This window comes from Pteropus medius, unplaced genomic scaffold (assembly GCF_902729225.1).
Source record: "Pteropus medius unplaced genomic scaffold, Ma_sr-lr_union100, whole genome shotgun sequence".
NCBI lineage: Eukaryota > Metazoa > Chordata > Mammalia > Chiroptera > Pteropodidae > Pteropus > Pteropus medius.
This window is the reverse complement of record NW_024346667.1, coordinates 13,998,435-14,020,446: the sequence shown is the minus strand read 5'-3', so window position 1 is coordinate 14,020,446 and position 22,012 is coordinate 13,998,435. Positions and strand designations below refer to the sequence as shown.

At 36.2% G+C, this 22,012-nt stretch overlaps 1 pseudogene; it reads right to left on the bottom strand.

The window, feature by feature from the left end:
* Positions 1-5,833: 5,833 nt before the first annotated feature.
* On the bottom strand, positions 5,834-5,952 carry LOC120613608 (uncharacterized; annotated as a pseudogene).
* Between the last annotated feature and the right edge of the window lie 16,060 nt (positions 5,953-22,012).

Genomic DNA, 22,012 nt, shown 5'->3' with positions numbered 1-22,012 from the left:
TTGCATTACATTTGTATATGAATGTGAGTAATAAACTGTTTTCTGTTAGCCATATTTATTTAAACCATGTAAACCAAGGATTTTAGGAGGAATATAATAAGCAACATATGGAGTATTTTTCACACATAAAATACCATTTTTTCTTCCCTACGACTGTCTGCAGCAGGTAAGGTGACTTTTAGTCCTTAATCTCTTCTTGTCCCACTATGCACACTCTTTTCAATCTTTCATCCATTCCTATATATTCAACCATCTCTACACCGATCATTTCAAAATTGAGGATATTTGGAAATTCCATAAGTATCTAAAACTCAACACAAATGTGTCATCTTTTTATGCCAAAGCAACTCACCTTCCTGTATTCCTTATCATAGTGAATGCCCTACCATCTATCTAAGTCCAAACTAGAAACCTGGAAGTTATCTTAGAGTCCTCCTTTCTGTTCATCCTCTTCACTCAACCAGTCATGACAATTACATTTCCTCGATATCTCTGAATTCCACCTTATTTAGTTCAGTCCTTATCCTATCTCACCTGGCTCATTAAAACAGCTAATGCTTCTAATTTGACTTTCTTTGCTACTAGAGAGAGCGTTCTAAAATTCAGAACTGTGAATTAAAAGATACTCGAATGGTTTCTCATTGCTTTTAGGATGAAGTCCAAATTCTTTACATACATAATATAATGTCATTTAATAAATATGACCCATGACTAATTTGCCAGTTTTCTATCCTACCATTGCCTGATCAGATGTTTCTGCCATATGAGATGTTTAGTACTCAAAATGGACTAGCCCTAACAATGGATCGCTATCTAGAAATCCATTAATAGAATTCATTATAGCATTAGAACTAAGGATCAAAATCATATGATCATCTACATAGATGCTTAAATGATATTTGAAAAGTTCAACATGCATTCATGTTAAAAAATAATAAATTAGAAACTGATATTCTAATATGATAATATTTTTAATCCTTAGACCAAAGCGACCATCTTACCTAACGAGGAACATGCTTAGAGGCATTCTTACTAAAGTCAAGACCAAGAAAAGACAGCGAGTATCTCTACTACTATTTAAATTGTAAGTATCAGCCAATGTCATCTGATAAGAGAAACTGGAGGCATAAGAATTGGAAATGAAGAGGTTAAACTATCTCTATTGCAGATCTCTACTGTTTATTTGAAATGATATTCAGAATTTATTTTTAATTAAAAAAATAAGGTGCAGAATAGCATGTGGCGTTACCTATCCTCTGTTTAAGAAAGGGTGAAGGAGTGATAAGACTACATACCATTTTCTTATATTTTCAAAAGAAATAATGACAAAATGAACCAAAAGTCAGTTATGGTGGTTACCTACAGAGTGAATGAAGGAAGGGAAATGGGTGCAGACGACTTTGGAGCTATGTAAATAGTTGACAGAATTGAAAAATCAACATGAAATCAACATGACGTCTTGGAGAAGGGGTGCTGTAGGGCGGAGACTGTTCCGAGGAGTAGCACTGCCTGGCCGGGCTGCACCTCTCAGTGCGCAATGAGGCTGGTTCTGGGAGGGCTGGAAAAGGGCTACAGACTGGAATCGGGTGGCAGAGTAAAGGGTCGTTACTGAGGCACAAAAGGGAGATGGGATACAAACAAGGACATGTCTATTTGGCTTCTGCCTTTCCCTCCCGTCCCATCCCGTCCCCCCCTCCTCCTGTCCTCCTCCCCTCCCTCCCTCCCCTCTCTCCTCAACCCTTCCCTCTTCTCTGTCTTTCGCCCCCTATTGGCAGAGCCTTAAGAAAGCCTGTGGCAAAGCAGAAATGGAATCCTCAGGGTCCTAGCACCAGCATCTCCCAGCAGAAGGGAGGTTTTAGGGGTGAGGACAAGACCTTAGTAATTGACGGGATTAGAAAAAGTGGGACCAAGAGTTTTCTTCTGACTGGGAGAATTTACACAGGACTTTAGGACCCACATGACACTGTAGAACAAGGTTATTTGTATATTAATAAGGGCTGACACATTAAGCAAAAATTGATTTCAGATAAGATAATGCAGGTGAAATGGTCAAGAATTAGAAGTTGCCATGCAAACATGCAAGATTAGTGGCTTTATTTTTGGTGCTATACTCTTAACTATAATGGGGGCATTTGATAAAACAAAGTTTATGAAGTCTCAGTAATCATAAGATAAATTATAAAAAGATGTTTAGCATTTTTAGAAATATAATAATTATATTTAGAGAAATAATAATGTTACTTAAAAAAAATTTTATTTTAATTTGGAAGTTAGGTGAGTTCCAAGTTTTCAGAAAGGCACACATTTTTATTAGCTTTCCTGTAATAACATACACAGAGTTTTGTGGATCCTTATAAAAATCTGAATTAAATTTTGTATAGTGACTTGTCTATGTATTATACATTGACTATATAAGGGCACTGAATTAGTGTACAACATAATTACATGACTGATCATTTTAATGTGTATCTCTCTGGTGCAATAATTTTTGTATTTATTCATTAATCAAGGATAACCATGACTAATGCAATCGGAGTTTCATTTTAAACTCATTATTCATGGTCATTGATTTAGAGATAAGGATGGAATTATGTTGATAAGTTTCTAAACTGATGGCTCGAGGCCAATCAGATTGCTTCATGCTCTTAAATTATTTTATGATGATACTTATGGTGAACATGTTGATTTGAAGCAAAGGTTTGGGATTCACGTCATGCTTCAAAAGCTGTAAGTCATTTTTCATTTTAGGTCTTTCATATAGATATAGAAAGAGTATATGAAAACTATTTCATGAGTTTAATTAATACCATTATAGATATTGCAAATAGTTGTAAATATAGGGGAGTAATCTACAATAAAAAGAAAATAATTCTGATGCTTTAAGCAAAAAAAAAAAAATATATATAACTAAATTTAGCAAAGATGTAAGTGATACTTGGTAAGTCAGATTATTAGAAAAAGATTTTTGGAAACATTTATTTGTTTGGAAAAACAAACAAATGGAAACATTTATTTTATTGGGGAACTAAAATGGCTGTAACTGAGCCAGATGACAAACTCATAGGTTTCCAAGAGAAACATAAACTTATCCTGAATAAAAAGTTGCAAATGGTCAAAAGCATTAAAAAAGAAAAATAGCGAAACCATCCAAGAACAAGGTAGGGCTTGGTATAAGAAAACAGTCTAATTTAGATACAAGTATATGCAAAGGAATGGATCACTTTTAATTGAAAACTAAAATCAATTGAAAGTTGAAATCATTTTAATTGAAAACTCATCATGTGTCTATATCATTATTTTTCCATCAATAGAATGTAGTCACAATCCACAACTTTTTTTCAACTTAGTAAATATTCATTGAGCATCTACTTAATGTGCAAGACTCTGCTAGGCACCACAGTAGAGGTTAGCAGGATATTGGCAAGGAGTGTGTAATCTGACAATGCGGATCAGAGAAATGCGCATATATTTCGAAAACAAAGCATAAAGTACTAAGTGCTGTAAGAATAGTAAAAACATTACGCTTTGGAAGATCAGTGGAGGGAAAGAGAGTATCCAGTTGGAAATATCAGGAAAAGTTTAATGAAGAAGAGAACATATGAGATGAACTGTGAAGAATAAAAAAGAACTTTCACAGGCTGGGTAGTAGAAATAAAAATAACACCAGTGATGTTTACTTTATGCTAGGCATTGTCTTAAGTATTTTACATGCATCATTTCATTTAATCCTCAAAACAACCACAAAAAAAGTAAATATAAAATTGCTTTGTTTATAACAATGTTAGCATATAGGAGACTCAGGAAATGCTTTTTGAATGAATTAATGCATAATGTAGAAAATATGTATGCATATGGGCAGAGATCAAGAGATCAATATTTAAAAATGATTAGTTGTAACAGGATTGTGGCCTTTCCCTCTTTTAAAGTCATCTTTAATTTGTATATTGTCAACTCAAGATTTGTGTAGAAATCAGGTGTTTATTTCCTTTTCGTTAACAAAAGATAAAGCACTTCCATCTTAAAGGATAAATGCATTAATCTGTGATTTCAATAATCAATAGAAAATTCTTTTTTCAGAATATTTGTTAACATACACAATCTTTCTAAATAGTTTTAATTTTCTTCACCTTTTAATTTTTTTCAGTAATGAGGGACATAAATCCAGATAAAATGATGCATATATCATAACTTAGACATGCACGATTGAGAACAGATGAGGCAACGATAGTTTGCATGCTGATCTATTTCTTAAAGTTCTCCAAATTGAAGTCTTATTCATCATTTTCTAGTTCTATGCAATAGTACATTCTTCAAAAAATGCCTAATGATAGAAGCAGGAGAAATGATAAATGAAATAGTCGAAGTATTCAGCAACGTGTTGCCGATGTAGTAAGATTTTTAAAAAATAACAGCATATTGTGGGATTTTGCCTTTAACTAGACTAAAATAAATTTTGTTGGCCTAGTTAGAAGAAACTATTAAATATTATATAAATATTGCTTTATACTTATTTGATTAGAAACAGCATTTATATACATATATGTACACATGTATATATATTTACCAATGAAGTGAATAACTCATACCTGAAGTACCATTTTTATTTTTTTCGCTGAAAGCAGAAGCTTCTGTTGGCAACGTAAACTACATTTGAATGTGTTGGGTTGACCATGAAGCTGTCAGTTTTGAGTGGGGCCCCAAGCAACAGAAGGCTCCACAGCTGGTCCAAGTTGAAATACAGATACTCTGCTACTTGGGCCTTGTGACTTGGCAGAGCCAATGACACCCAAAACATTTGTGGCAACTGGAGATGTTGTATGCAGTCCCTGGCCACTTTCAAAAGAAGACTCCTGAGGTTTTGGAAACAAATTCTTTCCCCCTCCTGTTGCCAACTTGCTACAGTTTCTTAGCCAGAAACTGAAGACCTGGCTAAGATGCACTCAATGAACATTTGACCTGAATTGTCCTTTTGATCCAAAACATCATAAATTAGGTTTCTTAAAGCCCTCCATTATCAAGTGACAGTGGTATACAGGAGACAGGACTCGAGAAGTTACTGAAGGCATGTGTGCATTGTGCCTCTGATTATCTTGGTGTCTACTTCCGGGGCTCTGATCTCTTACCCACAACTCACACATGTCTCATGTGGAGCTCCCTTGATCAGCTGACTGAGTAGGCTGAAATTCAAGTGTGGTTTATATGTGGTTTTGTACAACATGCTGGCACTAGCTAGAATTGGACTATTGCATTATAGTCCCCCTTAGAGGTGGCACAGAAGGACACTGGGGAAGGAAAATCCTTCCAGTAGAAACAAATTACAAGCAGTGCATCTGATGATTTACTTTGCTTGGAAGGCAAAAGGGCCAGAGATAGGAATCTAGAGAAATTAATAAGTAGTGGCTAAGGGCTTGGCCAGAAGTTCAGGAAGAATGTTGGGGAATCATGAAATGTAGATCTGGGAAAAGACTGGGTAGGCTCCTTTGAAAAGTGAAGAATGTGAGGATCTTCTATTATAGAAGAGGCTCTCAATGATTAATGAACAGGATGACTCAATATCAGTCAGCCTCTCTGCACCAACTCCAGAACTGGCTCACTGGGCTCATGGACAAAGTGGTAGCAATGGAAGTTCTGTGATTCCACTGACATGGCATCCCCTCATCAGGGTGGTCTGATCACTGCTGATTTAGATATTCAAACTGGTTATCCTATTAAGATGAAATTAAGACCATCCTAAGAGAGAGGAAGCTATTTTTTTTTTTATGAAATAGGTGTTATTTTATTTTATTTTTATATATTTATTTTATTTTATTTATTTAATTTTTTTGACATTAAACACATACAGCACCTGGTATTCCAAAGTGGTCTCCCATCCAAGTACTAACCAGGCTCGACCCTGTTTAGCTTCCAAAATCAGACAAGATTGGGCATGTTCAGGGTGGCATGGTCGTAGACTGAGAGAGAAAGCTATTGATAGAACTTTGGGGAGACAGTGAGGTTTATACTGTGCTTTCAGAATAAGAAAAGTACTTTTCCCCAGAGGGACCAGCGAAGTACCCATGGGGAAGTAGATAACTTCCACCATGGAGGGGGCAGTGCTTTATTATCACTAGAATTGACTCTTACTCTGTATGTAGGTTTGCCTTCCTTCCCCACAGTTCTTCTATAAGCACCACCATCCACAGACTTTCTATCTTAATTACTGTCAAGTTATCCAATACAACCTTCTTTATGATTAAGGAACTCATATTTTGGCAAATGAAATGTGGCAATGGGCTTGTGTCTATACTAGTCACTGGTTTTATCTTGAATTCCCTCACACTTGGCCTACTGAATGCTCCTTCCCTTCCCTCAATAAATAGAGGTTTCTAGCGTCCTTATGCTGTTAGATTTAGAGCTTTGTTATCCAAGGGTGTAAAGATGTAGGTATAAAATCATTAATTTGTTTTTTATTATATGGTGGTATGACTGGTAAGTAAGTAGTTCTATTTTCATTTCTCTTATTTTTTTTCTTTTAGTTATGCTCTTAAAATGGTATAAAAATTCAGCATTGACTGAGTCAGTGTTTATTATTATTTTAAGTATTGTTTTAATGTGGTGGTGTTCAACATAAAAATATTACATAAACTAGCATCAAGTAATTTTCACTGACACTTATGAATGAAGTTAGTACTTTAATTGTAAAAGGATGCCAACAGCTGGACTTAAAAATCCCATTTAGATTCTGATTTTGTTTAACATAGTTTTTCAGGTGAAAAAACTGCATGTATTTTCAAGGATTCTAAATCAACATCTAGATAGTAAAATTGGAAACTTTTCAAATACCTTATCAAAAGTCTTTAAAATTACATAGGGAAATTTTAGCAATATAATTTTTGGACTTCGGTAAATTTTTGTATTGTTTTAATTACTTAGAAAAAGACTGCAATGACATAACTAGCTAAAAATTTAAGGTAAAGCATACTTTGAGTAAGAGAACTTATATTACAACCGAAAATTTTTATGAGATGTCTTCTATAAAAGCGCATAGATCGTTTGAGGGAAATGTCAGCAAGATAAAGACATACTATTATTATAAACAGTTAAATATTCTGATCTAAATGTGGTACACTCAGGATAAAATTAGAACCAAAAGTTAAACAAAATATAGCAAGTAACTTAAAAAATATGTAACCTAGAGGTTAACATAAGCTATTCTGAAATGAGCACATGAAATGTACAGAATGCATAGAGCTAAAGGTGAGTGCTACAGGCATTTAAAAAATTTACTTTGCTTCTCTCAAAGGAAAAAAAAATGTAGTTCAGTATAATCTTTTCCATAATAGGAAATAAAGCTTTACAGGCAAAAGTGTAGAGGCTCTGATGCAGAAAAAGTACAACTGTATCTTTTCATCATCTGAGTTAACAATATATAGCCCAGCAAAAAAGCAGCTTGAGCTTTGTCAATGACCAAATCAGGACAATTTTCATGAAGTGAAAGGCATTAAAATAAATGCTAAATAACCTCGGGCACCCCAGGAACGAGGAGCCAGGAGAATTTGATTCAAGTCCCAGTTCTGCCAGTGACTATGTGATTTTAAGTAAATAGTTTACCTTCCTGAGCCTTTGTTTCCTTGTATGTGAAGCAGGAATGATAACTTGTGCCCTGACATCCTGAATTATGAGAATCAAATGACGAATCTGGCAGACATTGGTGAAAAGAATAAATGAATGAAGGCATTTTGTACATTAGAAAGCCCTGAATGCAAGTGAATTATCCATTCTATCCCAAGTTTACAATTTCATCATTTAATTTAAAGAAGAATGCCTAGTTAAAAAATTTTGCTATATTTGGATGCACGTTGCTTTACATATGGATATAAATGAATGCAATAGCAATGAGCTAGTCTGGTTGTCACCAGCTGGATGTCATTTGATGAGTGTACTAGTTTCTCTTTCTTAAAATAGTACTGCCTCATGACCAAAGCTTCAAGATTGGTAGGCATTGCCATGGGTTAAAAAGTACCTATTTTAAATGGCACTTAAAAAAAAAAAAGATGAATCTAGCATTTTTAGAATCAATAAAGAAATGTTTTAGTACAGGGATTGTCGGGATGGTGTTAAAAGTAGTGACAGGAGCCCCGCCATCAGGAGAGAAGTGTGGCATAGCTCATAGCTAGAATAGAGTCTTGGAGGCACCCTGCTGTGCCAAGCATTTATGCTTTAATTGCCTGGATTATGGGGAAGCCTTAGAGGGTCCTGGGTGGGAGGGCTGGGCAATCAGGATGGCATTCAGAGGGCTCTGGAGCGGTGGCTGTTATTTTTAACAACTATTTTTACCAAAGTGGCGTGTACTGGCTACTATCAACCATGTGGGTAGCAAACTCAAAAGCCTATCGGAGTCAAGACCTCAAGGACCTGTGTAGTAAATATGGGAGATTTTGTGGTAAACTGGAGACATATGCTGTGCGGAGAGACAGCTGCTAATCTCCAGCCAGTTGTCAGGAGAAAATGCAAGCCTGGATTTCCAACATCAAGAGATGCTGGAGGCTTGGATTTTAACATGAAATCTGAATTTGCAATGTTGGCAATACCTCCGACTTTTTAAACAACAGATCCTGTCTGAGTCAAATAAAACACGACCATGGGGTAGATTTGACTGAAAAAGCAAACGGGTCTAAAAGGGAGGAAAAGGAGAGGCAGGGCCCCAGAGACCAAATTTCCTAATTTGTAGTTTTGCCTCAGTCTGGTCTTTGTACAGAAATAAGTGTTCCAAGCAACGCCTAATATCCAAAATATACAAAGAACTCATACGACTCAGTAACACAAAAACCAAAATGATCCAATCAAAAAATGAGCAGAAGACCTGAACAGACACTTCTCCCTAGAGGACATACAAATGGCCAACAAATATATGAAAAGATTCTTCACATCGCTAGCTATTGGGGAAATGCAAATCAAAACTACAATGAGATACCAACTCACACCTGTTAAAATGCCTATAATCAATAGGACAAGTAATAACAAATGTTGGAGAGGATGTGGAGAAATAGAAACCCTCATACGCTGCTGATGGGACTGCAAATTGGTACAGCCACTATGGAAAACAGTATGGAGGTTCCTCAAAAAACTAAGAATTGATCTACCATAAGATCCAGCAATCCTTCTACTGGGTATTTACCCCAAAAGACTTGAAAACCCATATCCGAAAAGATATTTGCACACCGATGTTCGTAGCAGCATTATTCACAGTGGCCAGGACATGGAAGCAACCAAAGTGTCCTACGATAGATGACTGGCTAAAAAAGCTGTGGCACATATATACAATGGAATATTACTCAGCCATAAGAGGAGATGAAATACTCCCATTTGTGACAACATGGATGGACCTTGAGATAATCATGCTAAGTGAAATAAGCCAGACAGAAAAAGTTGAAAATCACATGATATCACTTATATGTGGGATATAAACCTAAAAGCAACAAATGAACAAGACAAACAAACAGAGACTCATGGACATGGCATGGACAATGGACTAGTGGTTACCAGAGGGGAAGGAGAAGAGGGGAGGGGGAAAAATAAAAAAAATAAAATGTTAAAATAAATAAATAAATAAATAAATAGATAAATAAATAAATAAATAAATAACTAAATAAATAAATAGAAGTTAAAAAAAAATTTAAAAAAAAAAGAAAGAAAGAAGTGTTCCAAAGATCTGGAAGGTGACTTGGAATGCTAACTATTACCACTGGCAACAGAGAGGGGTTTGGAGACCATGAGTGAAAACCTGCAGAGAGCAGGTGTGAGGTGATGTCAGGCAGGGCATCCTCGGGGCTGCAGTGATTGCTGTCGAATGATTCGTTACTGCGGTCATGTCTTATAGGGAAAAGGTTTCTCTACAAATTCTCTTCACAAACACATAGAAATATTCTTTCACAGATCTATCTTTTGCCATATTTTCACAGATCTATCTTTTGCCAAATATTTTTTCAAGGAGTATTTCACTAAATCATTAGAAAATCCCTAAAGGGGAGAAAATTTATTAAGTCTTAAAAAGACAACATAAAATGTTTTGGAATCCCTTCAGATTTGAGAATTTGCATTTGGCTCTTATTGTAGAAGATTCATCTTACTTGATACTAATATGATGAGATACTGTTTAGAATTTTGTGGGTGCATTTCTAGTGGAATTAAAATGAACTATTATAAAATGTGAATAAATTGCACTAAGATCCGACTTAAAATGCACGCTTAGCTGTGGACCAGTTTGCTAATCCAATTCAAAGGGAGGAATGAATGTCATTCTTCAATGTCCTGCACAGATCCATGTCTTTGGAGGTGCAAAAAAGGAAAGAGAGATAAAAATCATCCACACAAAGTGTGACCGCATATGTTCAAGCAGAGCAGTAGCTTGGGGTTGGCCTCGGAAAAACCCGAGAGAACATGCCGGTAGCATGTGGTGAGCCAGCTCCGCCTATGTTTTGCCCAGCTCTCTGCAGTCTTCACTCTTTCAATCACCCATTGCTCAATTTGAATGAGTGCTTAGGAAATTAACAGTCTTAATAATATTGCAAAATAAAATTAGTTGGATTTTAAAATATAAATAATATCGAATTGAATTGTTTCTATTTAAGTTAGTATTATCTTTTTTAAACTGACATTTGAGACAAATAACTTATTTTGTCATATGTATTTGAAAGTTACGAAATCAAATTTCTTTTAAAAAGATTCTCTGGGTGTTGTGTGATCCAGACCTCACTCAGACTAAAGTAGTGGAGAGATAAAGCGAAGTTAAGGGTCCTAATTTCTTGGACTGGCTTTTGTGTTGACTAGATATGTGGCCTTGAATGAGCCACTTTGACACATTAGGTTTTACTTTCCTTCTTGGTCAAATAAGGACATAATGTATGTAATACCTGCTCTCACAGCTGTCTAACAGAGAGGCTTCTGAGGAAAGAAAGGACCACACATAGTTTTGGAGGTAGAAACTGTACAAGCTCTAAGGTCTGACAACTTGAGGAGCTTAAGAGAATTCCAGAGAAGAGACATGTGGATAGGAGATGATTTGGGGATCCCCAGTGTATAAATTGTAGTAAAGTGTGGTGGTGCATGGGAACACTTGGAGGCAGCAGATTGGATGAGAAGGGCAAAAAGCAGAACTCTGGGAGAATGTAAACATCAATATTTAACTCATATTTCCAGTTGGCCGGATGCAAACTACTTTTGGGTTTCTCTTGTTGAATTATTCTGATAAAGCAAATTCACCTCTCCCTTTGGGGAAAAAGTATTTTAGGAGTTCAGTAAAATGAGATGCAGGCAGGGAAGAGTAAGGGGGACCCATGCTCTTTTCTGGGCTGCAGTCCCGAGGGAATAATTTCATAGTCCTGCCACTTCAGGTCAAGTACAAATGGGCCCTATGGTGAAAGAAATCCCCCAAATTCCAGGGGTGAGAAAAGGGAGTCAGAGTCCCCTATATGGGTTACCCGATAGGACAGGACTAGAGGCTGGGGAAGAGGGAGGGATTTCATAAGGATTTCAATTCTATCCTAAAAGAGGGAAGGTTTGGTAGTCAATATCAGAAATGATTCTAGCGGTGCAAGGGTGAGTGTGTACTTCTATTGCTCCCCCTTGAAAACTGGAAGGAAAGGGGATTTAAGGCAATTAGCAGACAATATTCCTGTCAGCCTGCAAGCACACACTTGGAGTCTAGCATTAAAATAAAGCAACCTTTGGGTTCTAGCGAGACTTCCAATCAACACAGACCCAATGGGTTACAGGCATTTGGGCTTACTCCCTCTTTCACTAGAATCTAGCTCCTCAGTGGACTTGGGCCTCTCAAGATCCCATGTAGGAACCTCTGATGTGTTCTGTAGGGAAACCTCGTCATGTTGAACCCTGCCTTTCTTCATTACTTTCTTCATTAAAGAGCATTATGGCATTTGCTCTGCTGGTTTCAAGTTTTGGTTTTCACCAGTAGATTCTGTTTGGTATTATGGATGCTGAGAAGATTTATTTGATGTGAACCCTGAGAAGGAACTTATCTTCTGAGATGGACCCCCAAAGTCAGCCGAGGGCCCAAATTTTATCAATAAGAAGAGTCTAATGGCCATTTGCTGACAGAGGCTTCTCAGTTACTCTGCGTGCCGGGGGAGAACCTCAGACTGAACTCCTGGCTTCCCACACTATACTGCACTTGTGTACACTGTCTGAGCCAACCACTGCAGAGAAATCCTGGTTTTGTCTTTCTACCAGTGGACTCAGAGCTGCCCCTTCCAATCAGAACTGCAAAAGCTGGATACCTCATTTACATAAAACGGATCTAATTGAGAATCTGGGCTGGAACTTTCACTATAAAAGGTGGCCTCCCCTTTGTCCCAGTGGAACATAATTTAGGTTGCTACCTGACTCTGTGTCTCCTGGGTTGCAGCTCTCTTTTGCTCAAATAAATGCTTTTTATTCCTTATTACAGTCTAAAATTAATTTTGGTTTACAGTATCACTGCCAGAAGGGACAGGTGTGAGGTAGGTGACCAACTATCCTGGTTTGCCCAGTATTGATGGGCTCCTGAGATGTGAGATTTTCAGTTTCCAAACCAGAAAAGTCCCAGACAAACCGGGACCAGTTGGTCACCCTAGGAAGGGGAGAAAGAGGAAATTCAGTGCTCCAAACTCAGCATGGGATATTTACACAAAAACCAACTCTTTTACACTAAAAAGATTAACCTTCTCTTAGCATATTTCCTATGACCTTAAAAGAAACTCTGTCTCTTTGTTTGCCTTGAGAAATATGTGTGTCTTAAACCCTGTAATAAATCCCTTTCAGCTTAAACTAGCCACAGCAGATTTTATTCTCTGCAACTGCACTTACCTACTCGGTGCCACATGTTATATTTACTCTGAAGAGATTATTCTAACAAAGCTAAAAATCATTTTTAGAGAATTAGTGTCTGGGAGTTTTCTAAATTTTTTTTTTGAGGGGCAGCAATTTCTTCCCCCTTCTTTAGGTAGCAATATTCTGATTTTCCTTTGGAGAATCACTCCTCCACTCAGTCTGGGAAGGGCTGACCTTAAACTCAGGTCTGGATGACAATGAACTTTCTTTTTCTAGCCATAGTGGTGGTTCAGACATTGGCCTGTGACCTACCTGGGCTAATGAGAATTATCTCTTGGGAATTTTGCTTGAGCTACTGAGAAAGAAGTTTCTTTTCGTTATATATCTGATTGTAGGCACAACTAAACTTAAGACTTGCCAGGGCACACAAACTTTGCTTGAGAGCAAAGAAGACAGAGTTGCAAGGGAGAGAAAGGGGCCAGCGGCTTATCACCGTTTTGGGACTCCTAGATCTGGTCGTGCCTGGAGTGTCTTTGCAGTTACGGGCATACTCTCTAATACTCTTGTGTTTCTGTTACTAAACACCTAAATAGTATTAAATAACACGATATAATGAAATTTAAATTTATAAACAAATAAATTTGGGGTATTATATAAAATAATTCACATGATTAAATACATAGTTCAACTGCATTTAATGTAGAATTCAATTTTAAATATTTGATTGGTAGATATACTTTCAGGAATATCAATAATGCTTAAAGTGAAAGAAATTTGCTAGTTCTTCCTCTTAGCCTGACTCTTACTTACTGGTATGATGTCTTGGGCAAGTTACTTAACCACCCTGTGATTCATTTGCCTCATCTGAAAAAATGTAGATAATAATAGTAACTACCTCACACACTTATTGTGCATAGAGCTGAAGCACGCAGAACAGTGGTCTGGCACCCTAGATAAATGTTATCTCTTACTGATGAGACAGGAATTGTTAATTCATTAGTTTTCCTATCACATTTAAAATTAATTTAATGTAATAGTTTTTAGGCAGTTAAGGTAAGAATTTGTGTTACTACACAAATATGTAAACAAACATATAAAACACTTAAGTATAAAAAAGTTAGAAACAGTTATGTAAATAATAAGTACACATAGGACAAAGGCTGAAAAGTTATAATATACAAAAGATAAAACATTATTTTTACATGTTGTCCAGCTTATGGTTGATTTTTGCTCATTTAAAATTTTTGTTATATCAGTTTTCATATAAATATAGATGCATAACACAGAGCTGTGTTTCAGAGAGTCAATTAAAAAAAACTTTGTTGGACTAAAAATTGTTGCTTGATTATAATAAACAAGCTCCTAATAAACAGTCTCATAAATAGCATAATACTTCACCGCTTTTGCTTTCCAAAAGGAAACAAAAGACTAGAATTGGATCATATATCCAATGTGAAATATAGGGTATTTCAATTAAGATTCAAGTTGACTTTTTAAAGTGTTGTTCAAGTCAAATGCTACCCTATGTCAATTGCTTCCAGCTGCTGAATGAGTTTGTAAAGTTATAGGGCATTACAACAACATTGTCTGCAACACTTCTTAATTTCACTTTTAGAACATGGAAGATAAATCACAAAGTGCATAAAAGTGTATCAAAATAATAATAAGTGATACATAAAGAAAGAATGATGATAATAAAGAATAAGTATATAATCTCCCCTCCCTTTGCAAGAATATGTGTAGAATGAAGGCTAAAATGTGTGTATAAACTTTAAAGGCAAATTACCAACTACTTCCATGTTAATTTTATCTTACACCTTTCCATTTTCTTTTGTATATATTTAGTACAAGTGCCAACCGTTTTTTTTTTTTTTAAACTATAGGTCATTTTCTTGGAAAAATAAAGGCAATGCTGATGCATTTCAAAACCAAGAAACATTGTGATAGTTTAATTCATGCTATTGCCATTTTAGTGGGATCTCACAGAATCTTAGGTATATAAAATAAGAAAAAAAAAAAAGAATCTTTCGGTGGTCAAGCATTACCCACACTGCCTCACTCTAAATTCCTGAGTTCAAAATGAAAACTAAATAGCATTTTGAAACGAGTGTTACATATGCAAGGATCTTGCAGAATCCAGTGGTCTCAGGTTGGATTGAAAAGAAAAAAGGTTCGTTGCTGGCCAGGGGCTTATTCTCTATTTTTCATTTCTGTTTGTAACTCCTGTCATCTTTGTTTCTTATGCTTTGGCTAAAAAGGGCAAGTCATATTTATTGGAACTGGGTTTCAATAAACATTATGCATTATAGTGAACCAAAGAGTGATTTATTGATAATTTGTCACTTATATCCATGAAAATTTAGACTCAGAGCTCCAGAGCTGGTAAATCATATTCTACTAGCTTGAATGTGTTGGTTCCCTACCCGCCTCCCAATTTACTGCCCAAAACACCCAATACAAGCTGAGTGCCCCATACAACTCAGGTCCTGGTCATCAAACACTTGCTAATACAAAATAAGAAAAAAGAACAACTGTTAGAGATTTATTTTTTGTTTCAATATGTTTTCGATTTAATTCTCAAGTTGTAGAAATAATAAATTAATAAATGTAATTAGATGTGAGATTACAATTTAATGAGGCCAGAGAAGAAGCAAGAATGTAAATAGAATGTAAACAGATTGTATGGAATTGTTATTATTTTTTTAGTTTGTTTATTATGTTACAGCTATAACGAACTTGCACAGTTTCCAGATGCAGGCAGCTGTTAGTCCTTTGCTATTAAGGAAACAAAAGTTCAGAGTTCATTTTGATCCACTTGTTCTAGACTAGTGATGTTTAAGATGACACTTGACTAAGTTGCAGTCTCAAGTCATATACAAGGTTGTCAAGATGTGCATCATGTGTTCACTGGCCTTTGCTCACTTATCTCATCTGGCAACCTCTCTAACAACAGGCTGCCCCAGTCTTTGTAATATGTTTATCTCCCGTGGTGATGTCAGCAAAACTCAGCAAATCTAATATTCATGCTCAAACAGATTTGCTGTTGCTCTTTCTTTATAAGAATAGGTCCTATATCACTCTTGCAGCTGCTTCCTCCAGATATGTGGACTGACCTTTGTATTTCATGTCCCTTCAGACAGGGCTCGGGCAATGAACAAAGCACCTATCTAGCTGCAACCTATTTTTCTGTTTGTTTGTTGGTTTCTATTCACAAAAATTTAATTCCTGTGTGTTTTTTTCCACAGATGCGACTATAATCATGTCTTTTTTTTCCCATTTGGCCAAATATTTTGGACATAAAATATTTACAGTAGTAATATAATGCATATTTTTTCTTTTTCAGAGGAATAATTGAGAGAAATAAACAGGGTTTTAGAACACAATTTAGGCGGAAAAATATTTTCTAAATGCAATGCTCTAAGTCTAAGGAATTAAGTGCATGAAAATGTATATATGTGCCACACAGAGGTCTATAAAAATCATGTTATATGTACTATCCTATAATAGCTCAAGTTTTAATTGTATGTTAATTAATCACTGTTTTTCAAGTTTAAAGTGGTTTTTTATGATTCAGTGGCAAAATATAACAGAAAGGTAGAGAAACAACAAAATTTAGCTATTGTTTCAGGTTTCCTTTTCACTATTTCTAGTGCAAATCTGTATTAGAAATCTGCAACTCCTTGAGTCGAGATAGTTGGAAGCGTAAGCGAAAGATGTGGATCTTATTTTTCATCATGAATTTAAGGTAATTTATTCCACATTTCTTCATTTATACATGATCCTGTACATGTGAAAACTTTTAAATGAGTCTCAATTACATTTATTTTTAAGCACGGCAGTATTGTAGCAACTTTAGAGCTATCTTTGATATAGAACTAATTTTACTTAACTAAATTATATATAATTTCATGTAACTTTCTAATTTTAAGCAGTGAAACACCATTTGTGTTACATCACAGGATTGCTTATTTTTATATTTTTTGAGAAGCATAATACTAAATTATTGATTTATAATGGTTTAATTGTTCATTCTGCACCCAAAGCACTATGTCTTTTTCAACGTCATCATCAACTATACTTCTTTTGCTAGATTTACAGTCAAAACATGGTCTCAAAATCTTTGCTAGATTTACAGTCAAAATGTTGTCAATTTTAAGATTTTTTTTTAAGACAAGACCCTTTTACTTTGTATTAAGAACCAGTTCAAATACAGTATAGATGTTATAAGCGTTTGTTTCACAGTAGTTTTAATAACAGATTAATTGCATATTGACCTTACATATAAAGATCTCAAAGCATAAATTCTCATGTAATTTGACATTGACTCTATAAAATTCTGTGTCTTCATTTTATAAATTTATAAATTCATACTTGGAGATTTAATATAAACCGACACAGACCACATTATAGCCACCGATGGTAGTAGTTTTATACAAATTATTTTTGATATGAATTTATGCGATAGAAATAAAAAGGTTAAATTTTAAGACTACCCATTTAAAATTTTTCACATTTCAAATAATGAATAAAAGTATTTTTAAAAATCCTGTGGTTTTATATTCTACATGATTAGAATTTTCATAAAATGAGTTAAAAAATGACCTCAAGTAAACAGCATTGGTTGCTTCTGATTTTGTACTTTCTTAGCTTGTGCTTTCATAGCTTTCTTTTCAAACATGTTCATAGTAGAAATCTGGCAAAGCCAAATTGAGGTGTAGCTCCTTTGACTTGAGGAAGAATCCTCGATTCTTTCCCTTACCGGCAGAGACTGTTAAAGTGGTTACTTACTCCCTTCTTGAAAATAGAAGAATCGAATGCATTATTTTTGCTTTGCAGTTCTAGTTTCAATTTTCTGAGTTCATGTATTTTTAAGGTATCTTATATTTTAAAAAATATTATGCTTGTTGGTTTTCTCACATTTTTATGGTAAAGTAAATCCTCTTATTTAGTTACTGAGGGCCAATCAAATAAACTTTTAATAGCAGGACTAGATTATAGAAATCTAAAGGTACGGGAACGATGCTTCCTTCCTTCTCAAATACTAAAGAATATACACACACGCACGCACACACATATTTATACACCCCATATTTGTACTTTTCCTTAGGACGCATGAGAGGGTTGTGTTCTGAACCATACTGTCTTGTCGGTTCTCTTACAGGCATAAATGAATGCCCTCAGACTTATGTAATTCATTCTCTGAAACCAGCTATCCTCATCATAGTTGGGTCCAAGTAGATATCTAGTGTAAATGTCTATCCAGGTGTTTTTTTTTTCAGTACACCCTGAAAAATATTTCCTTCCTGCATTACGTTCCACTGATGTTACAAGGCAGTCTTGGAGTATCTCTTGAGAAAGATGAAATCGCAGTAATTATATCTGGTGTTTATAGGATCGTGATGGAAGCAGCCCCTGAGAAAGGAGATTCCAAAGCTCCTACTATTTCAAATGGAAAGTGACATAAAATTAGGTTTAGAGTCCAGATTCCCAGCTTCTAAGAGCATTTAAACATTTAGAGTGGTCAGAATAAGGCATCAGATTTACCAGTCTTCCATCTCTGTTCTCCCTCAAAAGTCATGAAAACACCTGAGTCGTTTCATAAAGTCCATACTGTCATCCCAGGGACCCTATAATTGTGGTCCTTTAGTATTTGTGCTATTAAGATAAGGCAATTTTTCTTTTTAGGTCCAGTTAACTTTGACCATAAATTACAACAATAGTAACAACAACAATTTATTATGTTTATTTGATCCAAAGGCACCTAACTGGACAATATACATTTAACACTTCCAATAATCTTCTGATATGGGTGCTATTATTATCTCTAGCCTATAGATGAGGAAAAATGCAGAGAGAAGTTAAAAATCTTGCCTGAGTTGACACAGTTTTGTGTTAGGCAAATTCTAAGATTTTTCACCTCAAAATGTCCTCTTTCTGATATACACACTCTGCATAATGCCCTCCCTTTCAGTGTGAGCAAGGCTTGTGACTATGATGGGCTATAACTCCCACAATGATGGTAACCTGTGTGGCAGAAGAGATTTCACAAATACTCTAAGGACCCTAATCAGTTGACTTCAAGCAAATCAGAGAAGAGCTTATCCTGTGTGGGCCTGACTTAGTCAGTGAACCCTTGGGAATGGGTGGGCCCTTCCAGAGGAAGGGGCTGGAACTGCAGAGCAGCCATAGAACAAGGATTTGATGATGGCTTCTGGAAGCTGGGAGAGTCACATTCAACAGCTAGCAGGAAAATGAAGACCTCGATCAGACAATCCACACAAAACAGAATATTGACAACAACTGAATGAGCCTGGAAGGCAACCCTGAACTCTAGGTGAGAACCCAGCACCGGCCATCCCCTTGGCTTCAGCCTGTGAGACCCTGAACAGAGAACCCAGCAATACCATGCCCAGACCCCTGACCTACAGAACTGTAAGATAATAAATGACTGTTTCAGTCTGCTAAGTTTGTGTAATTTGTTATGCAGCAATTGAAAATTAATATAGCTATTGACTTGCAAAGCCAAGATTTAAAATTAGATCTGTCCAAAACTAGAACATTTACCCTTTTTAACATGGGCGCTTATCATTTTACTCTATTACACACTCATTCTCTGCATAGTTCTTATTCTAAATCTTCTCCTTTGGCTCTGAGTTCAAGATTAAAGGTAGACAAAATACTATTCAAAATTAATTTGTTGGGCTTTGAGTTCCTGGCAGCAGCCTAAGAAAATAAGAGTAGGGGCCAGCACTTAGCTGGTCCAGGCTAATGTGGTGAGGAAGAGCAGGACTGGAGAATTCATGGTCATCCCCATCCCTGGTGTCAACTGTATGATGCTAATATCACTGTTAACATCTTCACTGAAGTCACTATATTTGTAGAATATAGTGACTTCAGTGAAGTCATGTGCAAACCATAGCTGATGTGTATCAGCTTTGGTTTGTCATTGAACAACTTGTTCAATTTTATCACCCTGTTTTTCTTTATAACATACTTGAATAGTCAGACTTAATCTTATCCCTACCTGACCGAATACAGATGCTATAAGAGAGAAAGAATGGAAATATAAGCAAGAAAGATTAGGTTCTGAAATGCCTCACCAGGACTCAGTTGTGTGGGGCCAGGTGATAAGATCCAGTGTAGGTTTAAAGACTCTGAGAACAGAGGCTCACCAAGACAAATTCTCTGTGTAATATGGCAGAGGGGAAGGACAGCAGGCACAGCTGCATCAGGGTGTCCAGACAGAGAAGTAGATGCAGATTCCCATCTGCCCCAGTGAGAGGTGAGAAGAGTCTCATGATTCTTACATAAGCCACAAGAAACAGACATTCCTGAGACAGAACTTGGGTGATATTTGGAGAATGAGCTATGATTTGTGTGAACTAGATAATAGTGAGGTAACTCCCCAGGTAACAGCATGGGCAGACAAGGTACAAGCGCCAGACACTCTGTACTCCTTTGCCACAAATGACACATCCTCTGGCATTCTGGAGGCCAAAGGAGCTTAGACATAATTCGAGAAATTGGGGGACAGGAGAGACACTAAAATAATTATATATACATATAGTTATATATATTATATACCACGGTTTTATAATAATAACTATATTTGAGGTGATACGTGACTATATATTTTCCTTCATCCAGTGAGAGAGGAGGTCAAAATAGAAATTATGTTTTGCAGTACAAAAACAAAAAAAGTTATACTTCCTAAAAACCTAGGTTTGGGGCATATTTATGTATAACTATCCAATTTCATTAATAACAATGAATTGGTATCAGCATTGTCATGTTAACCACCGTCAACACCATGCATATTGGAAACTGGGACCCACAGAGGCTGTGTTCTGTCCAAGATCATGTAATAAATTAGTGGCTTAACACCTCACTAGACGCTAGACTTTTAACTGGTCTTTGTTATAGCTCGTGTTGGAATAATATTTACCCCTAACATCCAGAAAACTGAAGGCTCAGCTTCTTTTTAACTCAGGTTTGCAGAATGTTATTTCTCATTTATACTTCTCCGGATGCCTCTTAACCTAGGAAAATCAGTGGCTGAAGAGTAATGGATGAAGAGTTGGAATTGCAAAGCCTTGAGTGGTGGTGTTCTGAAAATAATTGCCTTAGACCTGACACTTATAAAAACTGGTAAACCCTAAGCATTGTCTGAAAGAGTCTTGAAGCAAAAATGGCTGAAATATGTTTAACTTCAGTAAAACAGCCAATCTGCAAAAACATCCTAGTCCTGAAGTTTTAAGCACTTCATGACTAGCTGGGAGCAGCCGTTCCAGCATCCTTCTCCCAGAGTCCGGGATGTTAAAACACCATTTAGATCCTTGAAGTAAGCTGATATTTTCACCTCATAAAAATACCTCTGCATGTTCACCTGAGAAGAAAAAAATAAGTGACATCTCTGGTGACTTTCATGAGGAATCCCAGTATACTTTTTTTAAAAGGAAGAAATGGAAAAGTCTTCAATTCCAGATGCTTGGAGATGGGAGGGAGGTAGGAAATTAGTATCTATAATTCTTACAACTGTGTATCATTTTCAGAGAAGTGTCAAATACTATGTGTATATGTATGTGTATATGAGTAGCTATGTTATTCTTTTTAAAACAATAACTCTTTGGGGGGAAAGTGGGGGCGGGCAAGGGAATTCCTGTTCTGCATGCAGGACATCTGAATGCAAAGATTTCAGCAGGCGTTGGGTTCATTCTTGGATCTCCATTAACCACCCTGAATTTCCTATACGTCAGTTCTCTGGTTTTAAATCTAGTGAAAGATGTCAGATTTTAAGAATGTGTATGGGACATCCCTCTTTTGTCACTGCTGGAGTTACAAAACCCTGTCATTTGATTCGCTGTTCTTTCTCCTCTATTGAAATTAATATTTGCAACTGGAAAGGCCAACATTAGCACTGAATATTTTAAACATTTTACAGCCTTTCAGCTGTTCTGTAGTGCCAGTTTGTTTTCCATTCCCCTTGACATCTCACAATGCTAAGTGCCCAGTGACAGCCTGTAGAGGTTTCACCATAATCCACCTTTATCCATTAACAGACACTCAATCACTAAAGTGCTTACTAGACTAAACATATTTATCCAACCAAATCACACTTTACAATGCAAATCTGCCAATCAGACCCCAGCTATTAACAAGAAACTGCTTTAAGGGGATTTTGGTGTTTGTGCTGTGAAGAGCCTGC